The following is a 14,456-nucleotide window of genomic DNA, read 5'->3' as shown; positions in this document are numbered from 1 at the left end:
TTTCCAAGACGCTGCCACAGAAAGACGTGTTTTATGCCACTCCTTCTCTGTTTCGTTTTTGTCCATCAAACGTTTTATGCTGTGCGTGAACGCACAAAGGTGAGCTTTTGGACAGTGCATGTCTGCAAGCTAATCGATGCTAACATGCTATTTAGGCTAGCTGTATCTTGATATTGCATCAATATGCGTCATTTGTAGGTAAATCTGAGCTCATTTAATTTCCTTTACATATGTCCTCTGTGTATTTAGTAAATATTTCCGTCTTTCATGACACAATTTTGGCTGCATTTCTGATAGTTGTTAGTTTGCCAAACATTAGCCAACTTGTAAAGATTATTATAAATCCACTAGAACAGGGGTCGGCACCCCGCGGCTCTTTGATCACTCTGATGTGGCTCAGCTGCATACTTGCCGACTACCCCGATTTTTCCGGGAGGCGTCCAGTTTTCGGTGCCTCTCCTAGGAAAAAGCTTTCTCCGATTTTCACCCTGACAACAAAACAGAGGGCGTACCGTGATAGCAACACCCTGAACATCCTCTAGAACATGGGTGTCAAACTCTGGCCCGCGGACCAAATTTGGCCCGCCGTGTGATTTAATTTGGCCCTTGAGGCAATATCAATTTAGCATTAGAGCTGGCCCGCCGGTGTTATACAGCGTCGGTGCCGCTGTAACACCGCATTCACCGCTAATATTCATACTTGCCAACCCTCCTAATTTTCCCGGTAGACTCCCGAAGTTCAGTGCCCCTCCCAAAAATCTCCCGGGGCAAACATTCTCCCGAATTTCTACCGATTTCCACCTGGACAACTATATTGGGGGCGTGCATTTAAGGCACTGCCTTTAGCGTTCTCTACAACCTGTCGTCACGTCCGCTTTTCCTCCATACTAACAGTGTGTCACATAATATTTGTGGCTGTTACACACACGCACAATTGAATGCAAGGCATACTTGGTCAACAGCCATACAGGTCACACTGAGGGTGGCCGTAATAAACAACTTTAGCACTGTTACAAATATGCGCCACACTGTGAATCCACACCAAACAAGAATGACAAATACATTTCGGGTGAACATCTGCACCGTAACACAACAGAACAAATACCCAGGAACCCCTTGCAGCACTAACTCTTCCGGGAAACTTCCAGCCAACTGACCAATAATTAACGTTTTATTCATGCATTTTCTCTCGCTACTTCAAGGCTTGAATGTTTGGTTCATTCATTATTGTTATTTTATTCTCAAATGTATTATTAGCCTGTGGAAAAAAATGTGATATTTACCTCAGAAGATTGCAAATAGAAAAAAAGGCATTAATTTTTTATTTAAATTGTATTTGATATGCCATTGATATTTTTTTAATTATTATTATTATTATTATTAGAAACTGGATTTTGCATGTCACTAAAGTTATATAAGCCTTGCTTGTTCAATATTTAATGCAAAACTTGTTTGGGTCCCTATTAAAAGGTTAATTTGTTCAACTTTGGCCCGCGGCTTTGTTCCGTTTAAAATTTTGGCCCACTCTGTATTTGAGTTTGACACCCCTGCTCTAGAACATGCCGTAGCGCCCGCTATTACATCATGCTATCTACGTGTCGTCGCTTCCGCTTTTACCAAGTGCTATCTGCGTGCCGGCTGGCCGCTCACATGTTGTATGCAGTCTTTGGTAATGCACGTCAGTGACTGCATTGCATACTTAGTCAACAGCCATACAGGTCACACTGAGGGTTGTGATATAAACAACTTTAACACTCTTACGAATATGCGCCACACTGTGAACCCACACCAAACAAGATTGACAAACACATTTTGGGAGAACATCTGCACTGTAACACAACATAAACACAACAGAACAAATACCCAGAATCCCATGCATCCCTAACTCTTCCGGGCTACCTTATACACTCCCGCAACCACCAAACCCCGCCCACCTCAACCGACGAATGGAGGGCGGAGGTGGGGTTAGTGGTAGTGATTGTATAATGTAACCCGGACGAGTTAGGGATGCATGGGATTCTGGGTATTTGTTCTGTTGCGTTTATGTTGTGTTACGGTTAGGATGTTCTCCCAAAATGTGTTTGTCATTCTTGTTTGGTGTGGGTTCACAGTGTGGCGCATATTAGTAAGAGTGTTAAAGTTGTTTATACGGCCACCCTCAGTGTGACCTGTATGGCTGTTGAACAAGTATGCCTTGCAGTCACATACGTGTCTGCAGAAGAGACATACAACATGTGACTGGGCTGGCAAGCTGATTTTACAAGTTATAGCTAATACAGCTAATATGGACGCTTACATCGTGTGTTGTCTTCATTATAATACGTATATAAGACTTTTAAAGTCACTTTGATAGTAGGCTAATATAGTCACTTACATCACGTGTTGCCATCATTATAACACTTAGATAAGTCTTGAAATTTTTTGCAGCTCCAGACAAGATTACTTTTTTGTATTTTTGGTCCAATATGGCTCTTTGAACAATTTAGGTTGCCGACTCCTGTAATAGACAATGTCTCATCTGGTATAAATGAGGGTGGTCCCAAAAAAGGAGGGATTTTCACATCGACTATGTGTCACTTTTATAAGTGCTCCCCCTCTGGTCAACATATGAAATAAGTGTGGGTAAGAAATTGCAATGCGCCCACTTTGGACAAAATTCATTTAAAAAAATAAATAAATAAATATGTACGTAGAGACATACTGTTAAAAATAATTACAAACAAATGTTAAAACAAAAAAATATAATTAAAAGCTTACATTTTGTTTATTTTTATAGTTTGATTATATTATTAATGTTGTAAATACACATCTTTATATATCTAGAGAGGGTGGTCCTAAAGAGGTGGGCATATTTCCCAGGTCTCAAAAAGGTGAAAAATACAAGAATATGTGTGTGTGAAGTGAAGTGCATTATATTTATATAGCGCTTTTTCTCTAGTGACTCAAAGCGCTTTACATAGTGAAACCCAATATCTAAGTTACATTACGCGGGCGGGCGTGCGTGCGTGCGGGCGTGATGAATGAGTGGATGCAAAGAAGGAGTGTGTTGGGTGCCCACCTCGAGTCCTGCTAGTAGCTATGACCTTCATCCCAGAGTCCTGCTAATAGTGATGACCTTCACCCTCCATCCCTGAGCTTCTCCCTGGTGGTGGTAGATGTGTGTGGAGCTGTCGTGGAAATTTTCTTAAAGACGATCCTTTAGTGACAAATAGCTTTAAAATGATTTATTAAAGTAACAAACAATAACAAGCTTTGCAAAGCGAGACCAAACCAGAACGACACATCCGTTCGTTCCAGCTTGTTCTAACTCCTTTAGAATTTGACATGACAATTAGACATTCTCAGAAGTCCCACCCTCCATACTCATTTAAATACAGTACACCAGTGCAATGAATACCCAAAGTCCTGTGAAGGGGAGAGGGTGTCGTTTGCCCAGAGGAGGGGGGTCACTCAGGAAAGGGGAACAATTTAGCTCTGTTGGGGGTCAAGAATAAATGACACATATGCCCAGGTCAACTAAAGTCCACATGTTACATCAAAGACACAGGAGACAGAGCTTGATCAGATAGTAGATCTCTTGCTAAGTGTCACATGCCTGAGCCCAATAAACAACTTTTGGTACCCAGTTCAAAGAACATCATCTATTAAAACGAGTACAAGTAATTTTGCTATCACAGGAGCGATACGTCCTTACAACATTCATGGTGGTTGACAACTGTATCAGCGAGAAGTGTCAAGGACGTATTTTCAGACATATTTGAACATGTCTGTAGTCATGAATAAAAAAGGGCATAATAACGCACTTAACTAGTCAAGTTATTATCCCCGACTCTGCCTGCAGTGAACTGGAATGTTTTGCAGGAATTTTTTGACAAATTTCAAAAATTCCCAGATTTCCCAGGACATTTTTCCACTTGAAAATGAAATGGCCATTTTTCAAACTTCCACCATTTCAACCGATTCACACCATTCCCATATTCCACTCATTCTGCACATTCAAACTAGAATTGTTTCCAAAGTCAGAAAAAATTCCAGGAATTCCCAGATTTCCAAGCCCTGTTTTAACCCTTTTTTCTGTCGACAACTCCTCCCGCATTTTTCAACCCACTTCAACCGTTCCATCGTCCAAACATTTCTCTTAAAGGGGAACATTATCACCAAACCTATGTAAGCGTCAATATATACCTTGATGGTGCAGAAAAAAGACCATGTATTTTTTTAACCGATTTCCGAACTCTAAATGGGTGAATTTTGGCAAATTAAACGCCTTTCTGTTTATCGGTCTTTTAGCGTTCTGACGTCACTGAGGTAACACACCCGCCATTTTCATTTTCAACACATTACAAACACCGGGTCTGAGCTCTGTTATTTTCCGTTTTTTCGACTATTTTTTGGAACCTTGGAGACATCATGCCTCGTCGGTGTGTTGTCGGAGGGTGTAACAACACTAACAGGGAGGGATTCAAGTTGCACCACTGGCCCGAAGATGCGAAAGTGTCTGCTGCCAGACCCCCATTGAATGTACCAGTGTCTGCACATTTGACCGGCGATGCTAAGAGAGACATGGCACAGAGATGTATGGATAACCTGCAGATGCATTTGCAACGATTAAGTCAACGAAATCACAAAGGTGAGTTTTGTTGATGTTGTTGACTTATGTGCTAATCAGACATATTTGGTCGCGGCATGACTGCCAGCTAATCGATGCTAACATGCCATTTACGCTAGCTGTATGTACATTTGAAACTAGATACCCACATTTAATGCGAAACAAACACTTACCAATCGACGGATTTAAGTTGCTCCAGTGTCACAAGATGCGAAAGTCCTGATCGTTTGGTCCGCACATTTTACCGGCGATGCTAATAAGGCAGCCATGCTATGGGCCACTTCATTAGGTACACCCACGCTATGGCCGAATAGCGTCAATAGCTATTCGCTCAATAGCTTCAATTTCTTTTTCAATTTCGTTTTCGCTACCCGCCTCCATACTCCGACCATCTGTTTCAATACACGCGTAATCTGTTGAGTCGCTTAAGCCGCTGAAATCCGAGTCTGAATCCGGGCTAATGTCGCTATATCTTGCTGTGGTAACCGCCATGTTGTTTGTATTGGCAGCCCTGTATGACGTCACAGGGAAATGGATAGTGGTTTCGAAGATGGTGAAAATAAGGCACTTTAAAGCTTTATTTAGGGATATTCCGGGACCGGTAAAATTTTGAAAAAAACTTCAAAAAATACAACAAGCCACTGGGAACTGATTTTTATTGTTTTTTAACCCTTTTGAAATTGTGATAATGTTCCCCTTTAATCCGAACAAAAACCTAAAAATTCCCGGTTTTCCCGAAATTCCTTCATACCATTTCTCATTTAAAATGTTACTACTTCAACATTTCTCAACCGTTGTGAAAAATACCAACACCAACCATTTTAACTCTTTCAGAAACATTCATGTTTGTTACCATTTTCCCCAAAATTCCCGATTTTCCTGAAATTCCCATGGGGCGGTATAGCAACTTGAGAGTTCCAAGTTCGATCCCCGCTTCCGCCAACCTAGTCACTGCCCTTGTGTCCTTGGGCAAGACACTTTACCCACCTGCTCCCAGTGCCACCCACACTGGTTTAAATGGAACTTAAATATTGGGTTTCACTATGTAAAAGCGATTTGAGTCACTAGAGCAGGGGTCGGCAACCTTTACCACTCAAAGAGCCATTTTGACCCGTTTCACAAAATAAAGAAAATGATGGGAGCCACAAAACTCTTGAAATTAATAATGAAATAACAATATACAGAGTTTTTTCATGCTTTGTGCTATGTATAAACCAGGGGTCTCAGACACCCTGCCCGCAATTAAATATGAAGATTAGATGTTAGTGCGGCAAGTGAGTTTTTAGAATGTCCGGGAGACTCGCGGGTTACAGAGTGACTATTCTGCTGAGTAATACCCAATCGTTAAAAATAAGGGCGTGCTGCGATGACTCTGTCTTTAACGCCCTCCACTAATGGTGCAAACAGCTTACCAGTCAGGTCACGTGTTGTATGTGGCTTCTGCAGTCACACGCAAACGATTGCAAGGCATACTTGTTCAACAGCCATACAGGTCACACTGAGGGTGCCGGTTGCTAGCACCAAATGCCCCTACTCCCGGGGTGTATAATGTAGCCTGGAAGAGTCAGGGTTGGATGGGATTCTGGGTATTTATTATGTTGAGGTATTATTCAATAAATATATTTATAAAGGATTTTTGAATTGTCGCTATTTAAAAAAAATCTCACGTACCCCTTGGCATACCTTCAAGTACCCCCAGGGGTACGCGTACCCCCATTTGAGAACCACTGCTATAGGACTTATGAAATCAAACACTTATTTGAATTATTTCTGGGTATCCATCCATCCCATCCATTTTCTACCGCTTATTCCCTTTCGGGGTCGCGGGGGGCGCTGGCGCCTATCTCAGCTACAATCGGGCGGAAGGCGGGGTACACCCTGGACAAGTCGCCACCTCATAGCAGGGCCAACACGGATAGACAGACAACATTCACACTCACATTCACACACTGCCAATCAACCTATCCCCAGGTGCATGTCTTTGGAAGTGGGAGGAAGCCGGAGTACCCGGAGGGAACCCACGCATTCACGGGGAGAACATGCAAACTTCACACAGAAAGATCCCGAGCCTGGATTTGAACCCAGGACTGCAGGACCTTCGTATTGTGAGGCAGACGCACTAACCCCTCTTCCACCCTGAAGCCCATGAAGCAAATCATCAAATAATTTTGAACATTAGAAACAAAAAAAAACAAACAACTCATTCCAATATTCTGAAGGCATGCGACTACGCCATATTAATTTGACCAAAAATTGAAAACAACTACCTAGTCATCAATAAAAACAGCAAATTAATAAAAATGTAGGTAGATAAAATGTTTATCTTTTTTGATCCGTCCATTGCTTGGGGTTGACTGCCAAAAACAATCCAATCGCATGGCAGCAAGAGATTTTTTCCATCGACAATATGTGTTTTATTTTCCTATGACAAAATCCCAGAACTCTCCAAAATAACAACTGTTGAATTCAAATGAACTAACTAAATAAAATGAACTACAGTTGTGATCAAAATTATTCAACCCCCACACAATTTTGGTGTTTTAGCAAGTTGGACATTTATTCCGTATTTTGTCTATAGTCATATCAAATAAAGATGTGTCAAATAGACGAATGCAACTTAAATTGTAACACTGTATTTTCCCAAGCCTCAGCTTCGTCACTGACTTCATGACATTTGCAGCAAATATATCCTGCTAGGAAATAGAATTCGTAATGCCTTGAACGCGCTGGAGATTCCCGGTACCTGAGGCAGAGAAACAGCCCCAGAGCATGATTGACCCCCCACCATGCTTAACAGTAGGCAAAGTGTTCGTCTCTTTGTAAGCTTCATTTTTTTCTCCTCCAGACATAACGTTGATTCATAGACCCAAAGAGTTCCAGTTTTGTCTCATCGCCCCGTAGAACAGTTTCCCAAAACCTTCTGGGTTTGTCCAGATGATTTTTGGCATACTGGAGTCTTTTTTCTTGTGCCTGGTAGTCAGAAGTGGGGTGCGCCTGGGAGTTCTGGCATGGGGCCTTCATCTTGTAGTGTGCGCCTTATTGTCTGGGACGAAACCAGCGTTCCCCCCTCTGCAATGTCCTGTTGTAGTTCCTCAGCTGTTACCCGGGGGTTTTTCTCCACTGTACGCTTCAAATACCGGACAGCATCCTCTTTCTACCACGCCCAGGTAGTGTTTCCACTGTGCCCTTAGCTTTAAACTTGCGAATTATGCTCCCAACTGTGTCTCTTGGAATGTGTAATGTCTTTGCTAATTTCTTATATCCATATCCTTTCTTATGAAGAGAAATGACCTCCTCTCTTGACTTCTTTGACCACTCCCTGGACTTCACCATGTTGCAAATACACCATTGACCATCTACAAGAAGCTGAGCGTCACAGTCTTTTTCAATCAGTGTAATTGTTGCTCGTTATGGTTCTAATCACATCTACAGGTGTTTTCAACACCTGATTGAAAAGACCTTATTCAAATTATGTTCTTAAGAGTTATGATCTTCAAGGGGTTGACTAATTTTGTCAATGAGATTTTAAGAAAAATGTCCTTTTTTGGTATTTTGTAAAACACAGTGTTACAATTTAAGTTGCATTCGTCTATTTGACACATTTTTATTTGATATGACTATAAACAAAATACGAAATAAATGACCAAATTGATAAAACACCAAAATTAGGTGGGGGTTGAATAATTTTGATCACAACTGTATAATAGATCAAGTAACCATTATTTTTTACAGACCCCTGAAATATGGGAAATGCAGAAGCTTGTTCCTATTAAAATGAATCCATTCCCGATGATTGAATAGAACTTTATTCACGAGGCATCTAAAGTTGTGCACAATACACACAATTATTTCACTCCCGCCTTTAAACACACCTATTTCTACTTAATGTGCATGCTTTACATTTGTTTGATTGTGTCACGTGATTTGTTTTGTTTTTGTAATGATGATCATGCTCCTTGACTGTCCCTCACAACAAGTATTAGCATCCTAACCCTGTGGATTATGTCAACAAAAGTTGACATAAAAGGAGACTATTGTATACAATACATATTATATACAATATGAGTTGGGAAATTGTGTTAGATGTAAATATAAACAGAATACAATGATTTGCAAATCCTTTTCAACCCATGTTCAGTTGAATATGCTACAAAGACAACATATTTGATGTTCAAACTGATAAACTTTTTTTTTGTGTGCAAAAAATCATTAACTTTAGAATTTGATGCCAGCAAAACGTGACAAAGAAGTTGGGAAAGGTGGCAATAAATACTGATAAAGTTGAGGAATGCTCATCAAACACTTATTTGGAGCATCCCACAGGTGTGCAGGCTAATTGGGAACAGGTGGGTGCCATGATTGGGTATAAAAACAGCTTCCCAAAAAATTCTCAGTCTTTCACAAGAAAGGATGGGGCGAGGTACACCCCTTTGTCCACAACTGCGTGAGCAAATAGTCAAACAGTTTAAGAACAACGTTTCTCAAAGTGCAATTGCAAGAAATTTAGGGATTTCAACATCTACTGTCCATAATATCATCAAAAGGTTCAGAGAATCTGGAGAAATCACTCCACATAAGCAGCTTGGCCGGAAACCAACATTGAATGACCGTGACCTTCGATCCCTCAGACGGCACTGTATCAAAAATCGACGTCAATCTCTAAAGGATATCACCACATGAGCTCAGGAACACTTCAGAAAACCACAGTCACTAAATACAGTTGGTCGCTACATCTGTAAGTGCAAGTTAAAGCTCTACAGTGCAAAGCGAAAGCCATTTATCAACAACATCCAGAAACACCGCCGGCTTCTCTGGGCCCGAGATCATCTAAGATGGACTGATGCGAAGTGGAAAAGTGTTCTTTAGTCTTATGAGTCCACATTTCAAATTGTTTTTGGAAATATTCGACATTGTGTCATCCATACCAAAGGGGAAGCGAACCATCCAGACCGTTATCAACGCAAAGTTCAAAAGCCAGTATCTGTGATGGTATGGGGGTGCATTAGTGCCCAAGGCATGGGTAACTTACACATCTGTGAAGGCACCATTAATGCTGAAAGGTGCATACAGGTTTTGGAACAATATATGCTGCCATCTAAGCGCCGTCTTTTTCATGGACGCCCCTGCTTATTTCAGCAAGACAATGCCAAACCACATTCAGCATGTGTTACATTAGCGTGGCTTCGTAAAAAAAAGAGTGCAGGTACTTTCCTGGCCCGCCTGCAGTCCAGACCTGTCTCCCTTCGAAAATGTGTGGTGCATCATGAAGCTGAAAATACGACAGCGGAGACCTCGGACTGTTGAACGACTGAAGCTCTACATAAAACAAGAATGGGAAAGAATTCCACTTTCAAAGCTTCAACAATTAGTTTCCTCAGTTCCCAAACGTTTATTGAGTGTTGTTAAAAGAAAAGGTGATGTAACACAGTGGTGAACATGCCCTTTCCCAACTACTTTGGCACGTTTTGCAGCCATGAAAATCTAAGTTAATTATTATTTGCAAAAAAAAAAAATAAAGTTTATCAGTTTAAACATCAAATATGTTGTCTTTGTAGTGCATTCAACTAAATATGGGTTGAAAGTGATTTGCAAATCATTGTATTCTGTTTATATTTATATCTAACACAATTTCCCAACTCATATGGAAACGGGGTTTGTATTACTAATACAAGACTACAAGTCCATAATAGTTCAGCTGGAATGAAAAAAGTCAAGGGACACATGTCCTGTCTGGTGTATTTGTTTGTGATATGTGCTCATTTCTCTCTCATGTGGTCCACTAACCAGAACCCCCTTGGTGCTGAAATCTCCTCTGCTGTCATTGCTTCACATGCCAAATTACACATGAGGTACTTCTATCCAGTACAAGAGCTGCATTAAAAGCCTACTGAAATGAGATTTTCTTATTTAAACGGGGATAGCAGGTCCATTCTATGTGTCATACTTGATCATTTCGCGATATTGCCATATTTTTGCTGAAAGGATTTAATAGAGAACATCAATGATAAAGTTCGCAACTTTTGGTCGCTAATAAAAAAGCCTTGCCAGTACCGGAAGTAGCAGACGATGTGCGCGTGACGTCACGGGTTGTGGAGCTCCTCACATCTGAACATTGTTTACAATCATGGCCACCAGCAGCAAGAGCGATTCGGACTGAGAAAGCGACGATTTCCCCATTAATTTGAGCGAGGATGAAAGATTTGTGGATGAGGAAAGTAAGAGTGAAGGACTAGAAAAAAAAAAGACGAGGGCAGTGAGAGCTATTCAGATGTTATTAGACACATTTACTAGGATGATTCCGAAAAATCCATTATCTGCTTATTGTGTTACTAGTGTTTTAGTGAGATTATATGGTCGTACCTGTACAACCTGAAGGTCGGCCCCGCACCTTTCTTCAGCACCTGTCGACGGGTGGTGGCGATGCCCATCTCTGCCCTTCGCAAGGGACCTTCTTCGAAACACAATCTTTCGAAATGATCGCTGCATAATACACTGTACTTTGTGTGTGTGGTCTAATCCAACCGTGTTCGCTTGACCGCTCTGTTCCATAGTAAAAGCTCGACTGTCATCTTTCGGGAATGTAAACAATGAAACACCGGCTGTGTTTGTTTTGCTAAAGGCGGCCGCAATACACCGCTTCCCACCTACAGCTTTCTTCTTTGACGTCTCCATTATTCATTGAACAAATTGCAAAAGATTCAGCAACACAGATGTCCAGAATACTGTGTAATTATGCGATGAAAACAGATGACTTATAGGTGGGAAAGGTACTGGAACAAAATGTCCTCTACAATGCGTGATGTCCCGTGCACGCGTCATCATATCGCGATGTTTTAGCATGATACTTCCGCGCGAAATTTAAAATTGCAATTTAATAAACTAAAAAGGCCGTATTGGCATGTGTTGCAATGTTAATATTTCATCATTGATATATAAACGATCAGACTGCGTGGTGGGTAGTAGTGGGTTTCAGTAGGCCTTTAAAAGCATGTCTCTTTGATGTACCTCATGAGTGCACACATGTAGCATGTGCCACATGCTAACATACACATGCTAACATACACTGTATTAAAGGCCTACTGAAACCGACCACGCAATCTGATAGTTTATATATCAATGATGAAATATTAACATTGCAACACATGCCGATACGGACTTTTTAGTTTACTAAATTGCAATTTTAAATTTCCCGCGAAGTGTCGTGTTGAAAACGTCGCGGTATGATGACTCGTGCGTTTGACGTCTCTGTTGTAGCGGACATTATTTTCCAGCCCGATCCAAGCTATAAGTCGTCTGCTTTAATCGCATAATTACACAGTATTCTGGACATCTGTGTTGCTGAATCTTTTGCAATTTGTTCAATTAATAATGAAGAAGTCAAAGTAGAAAGATGGAGGTGGGAAGCTTTTAGCCTTTAGCCACACAAACACACGGTGTTTCCTTGTTTAAAATTGCCGGAGGTGAAGCTTTACTATGGAACAGAGCGGTCAAGCGAACATGTCAACCGGCAGTTTTCGGTGTGACAATTGTGGTAATAAGTCGGCTCTTACCGGAGACATCAGCGGAGCCAGCGTCCCCCTGCAGCTGCGTGACTTCCCTCAGAGACTCTGGCGTCAACACACCCGTGGCCACACCCCTCTGACTTTCAGGTACTATTTAACTCACTAAAACACTAGCAAGACAATAGGCAGATAAGGGATTTCCCAGAATTATCCTATCGTATGATGATTGGTACGCGTGACGTCACCGGTTGTAGCGGACATGTTCTTCCAGCACCACTCACGGCTAAAATTTGTCTCTTTTCATCACATAATTACACAGTATTCTGGACTATTGTGTTGCTGAATCTTTTTCAATTTGTTGAATGAATAATGGAGACGTCAAAGAAGAAAGCTGTAGGTGGGAAGCGGTGTATTGCGGCCACCTTTAAGCCGGTGTTTCCTTGTTTATATTCCCGAAAAATGATGGTGAAGCTTTACTATGGAACAGAGCGGTCAAGCGAACATGGTTCCCGACCACATGTCAACTGGCAGGTTTCGGTGAGAAAATGGTGGTAATAAGTCGGCGGAGCTTGCGTCCTCCTGAAGCTGCGGACCCTCTTACCTCCTCCCACCGGAGACACTGGCGGTCACCACACCCGTGGCCACACTTTCAGGTACCATATAATGTCACTAAAACACAATAAGCAGATAAGGGATTTTCCAGAATTATCCTAGTAAATGTGTCTAATAACATCTGAAACGCTCCCACTGCAATCGCCTTTTTTTCTTTCTAGTCCTTCACTCTAAATTTCCTCATCAACGAATCTTTCATCCTCGCTCAAATTAATGGGGAAAATGTCGCTTTCTCGGTCTGAATCGCTCTCGCTGCTGGTGGCCATGATTGTAAACAATGTGAGGATGTGAGTAGCTCCACAACCCGTGACATCACGCGCACATCGTCTGCTACTTCCGGTAAAGGCAAGGCTTTTTTATTAGCGACCAAAAGTTGCTAACTTTATCGTCGATGTTCTCTACTAAATCCGTTCAACAAAAATATGGCAATATCGCGAAATGATCAAGTATGACACATAGAATGGACCGGCTATCCCCGTTTAAATAAGAAAATCTCATTTCAGTAGGCATTTAAAAGCATGTTTGTTTGATGTACCTCATGAGTCCAAGACAGCAGATTCGGGCAAGACCAAGGACACGTCTGGTTAGCGGCCACGCCTCATTGCAAGTGATGCTAACATTCTCTCCCATTGCTCTCTCTTTGCTCGCCTTGCATGTTCCGCCCTGCTGCTCTGATCTGATTGGTCTAGAAGTGACTGTGCGCCCAGGAGGGCAGGACCGCTGTGTAAGTGTGCATGGAGCTCACATCATGTCCGCTGAACCCCCCCACCACCACCACCATCACTACATCTTTTTCTGTATTATTTAGGTTATAATGCATCTCACCCATATTAGCATCTGGCGATGAAAATCATACATCTCCACTTTTTGGCACTTTTTTTCTGGAAAAGAACAAAACAAATGCACATTTTGGGGATGGATGTTTTTCACTGTGCAGAACAAATGCAATTAAAAACATGCATGGAACACATATTACACATATATTTCCTCCTTCGACGCAGAAATGGTATACTACTAAAAGTTTTCAATACATAAGTTTGACTACAAGCCTTCCTTTATCCTTGTCATATGGTTCCGGACATGACTGCAATAATAGAATTTTGTCAGAGTAGGAATCATTCATTATAAATCAAAATTGTTAATAGCTAGAGGATAAAAACGCTGGTTAGCCACTTCTGATTGCAGTTTGTTATCATTATGACATGAAATAACCCAACATCCAATAGGGTAATGCTGCCAGAGGCTGAGCCAATCAGTGGCCACGATACTGAACAACATGCTCTGATTGCTTTGGTCTCATGTAAAGGCTAATAGTATTTAGATTTGCGAATTATTTACTCATTTGTATGCTTGAAAAATGTTTCAAAGTTGTAGACTATGCTTAGAAAAAAATACATCTGTGAAATAGTGAGGCCGCGAAATTTAAAGCGCAATGTACAACTGTATATTTTTAATACAGTATAGTATATTGTTGCGTTATAATCTTTGCTCCCGTATGAATGTATGTTTGTTTATATATATATATATATATATATATATATATATATATATATATATATATATATGTATATATATACATATATACACATACATATATACACATATATACATATATATGTGTATATATATATATATATACACATATATATGTATATATATATATATATATATATATATATATGTGTACACATACATATATACATATATATACATATATCTCTTGATTGGATTAT

General features: G+C 40.9%; 1 protein-coding gene across 4 annotated transcripts in view; it reads left to right on the top strand.

Moving 5' to 3' along the window:
- The window catches only part of shank3a (SH3 and multiple ankyrin repeat domains 3a), a 444,336-nt gene that overhangs the window by 421,554 nt on the left and 8,326 nt on the right, over positions 1-14,456 (top strand). The gene's annotated exons all lie outside the window — the stretch shown is intronic.

This window comes from Nerophis ophidion, linkage group LG03 (genome assembly GCF_033978795.1).
Source record: "Nerophis ophidion isolate RoL-2023_Sa linkage group LG03, RoL_Noph_v1.0, whole genome shotgun sequence".
In the NCBI taxonomy this organism is placed as follows: Eukaryota; Metazoa; Chordata; class Actinopteri; order Syngnathiformes; family Syngnathidae; genus Nerophis; species Nerophis ophidion.
Note: the sequence above shows the minus strand (reverse complement) of the source record. Positions and strands in the feature narration are given on the sequence as shown.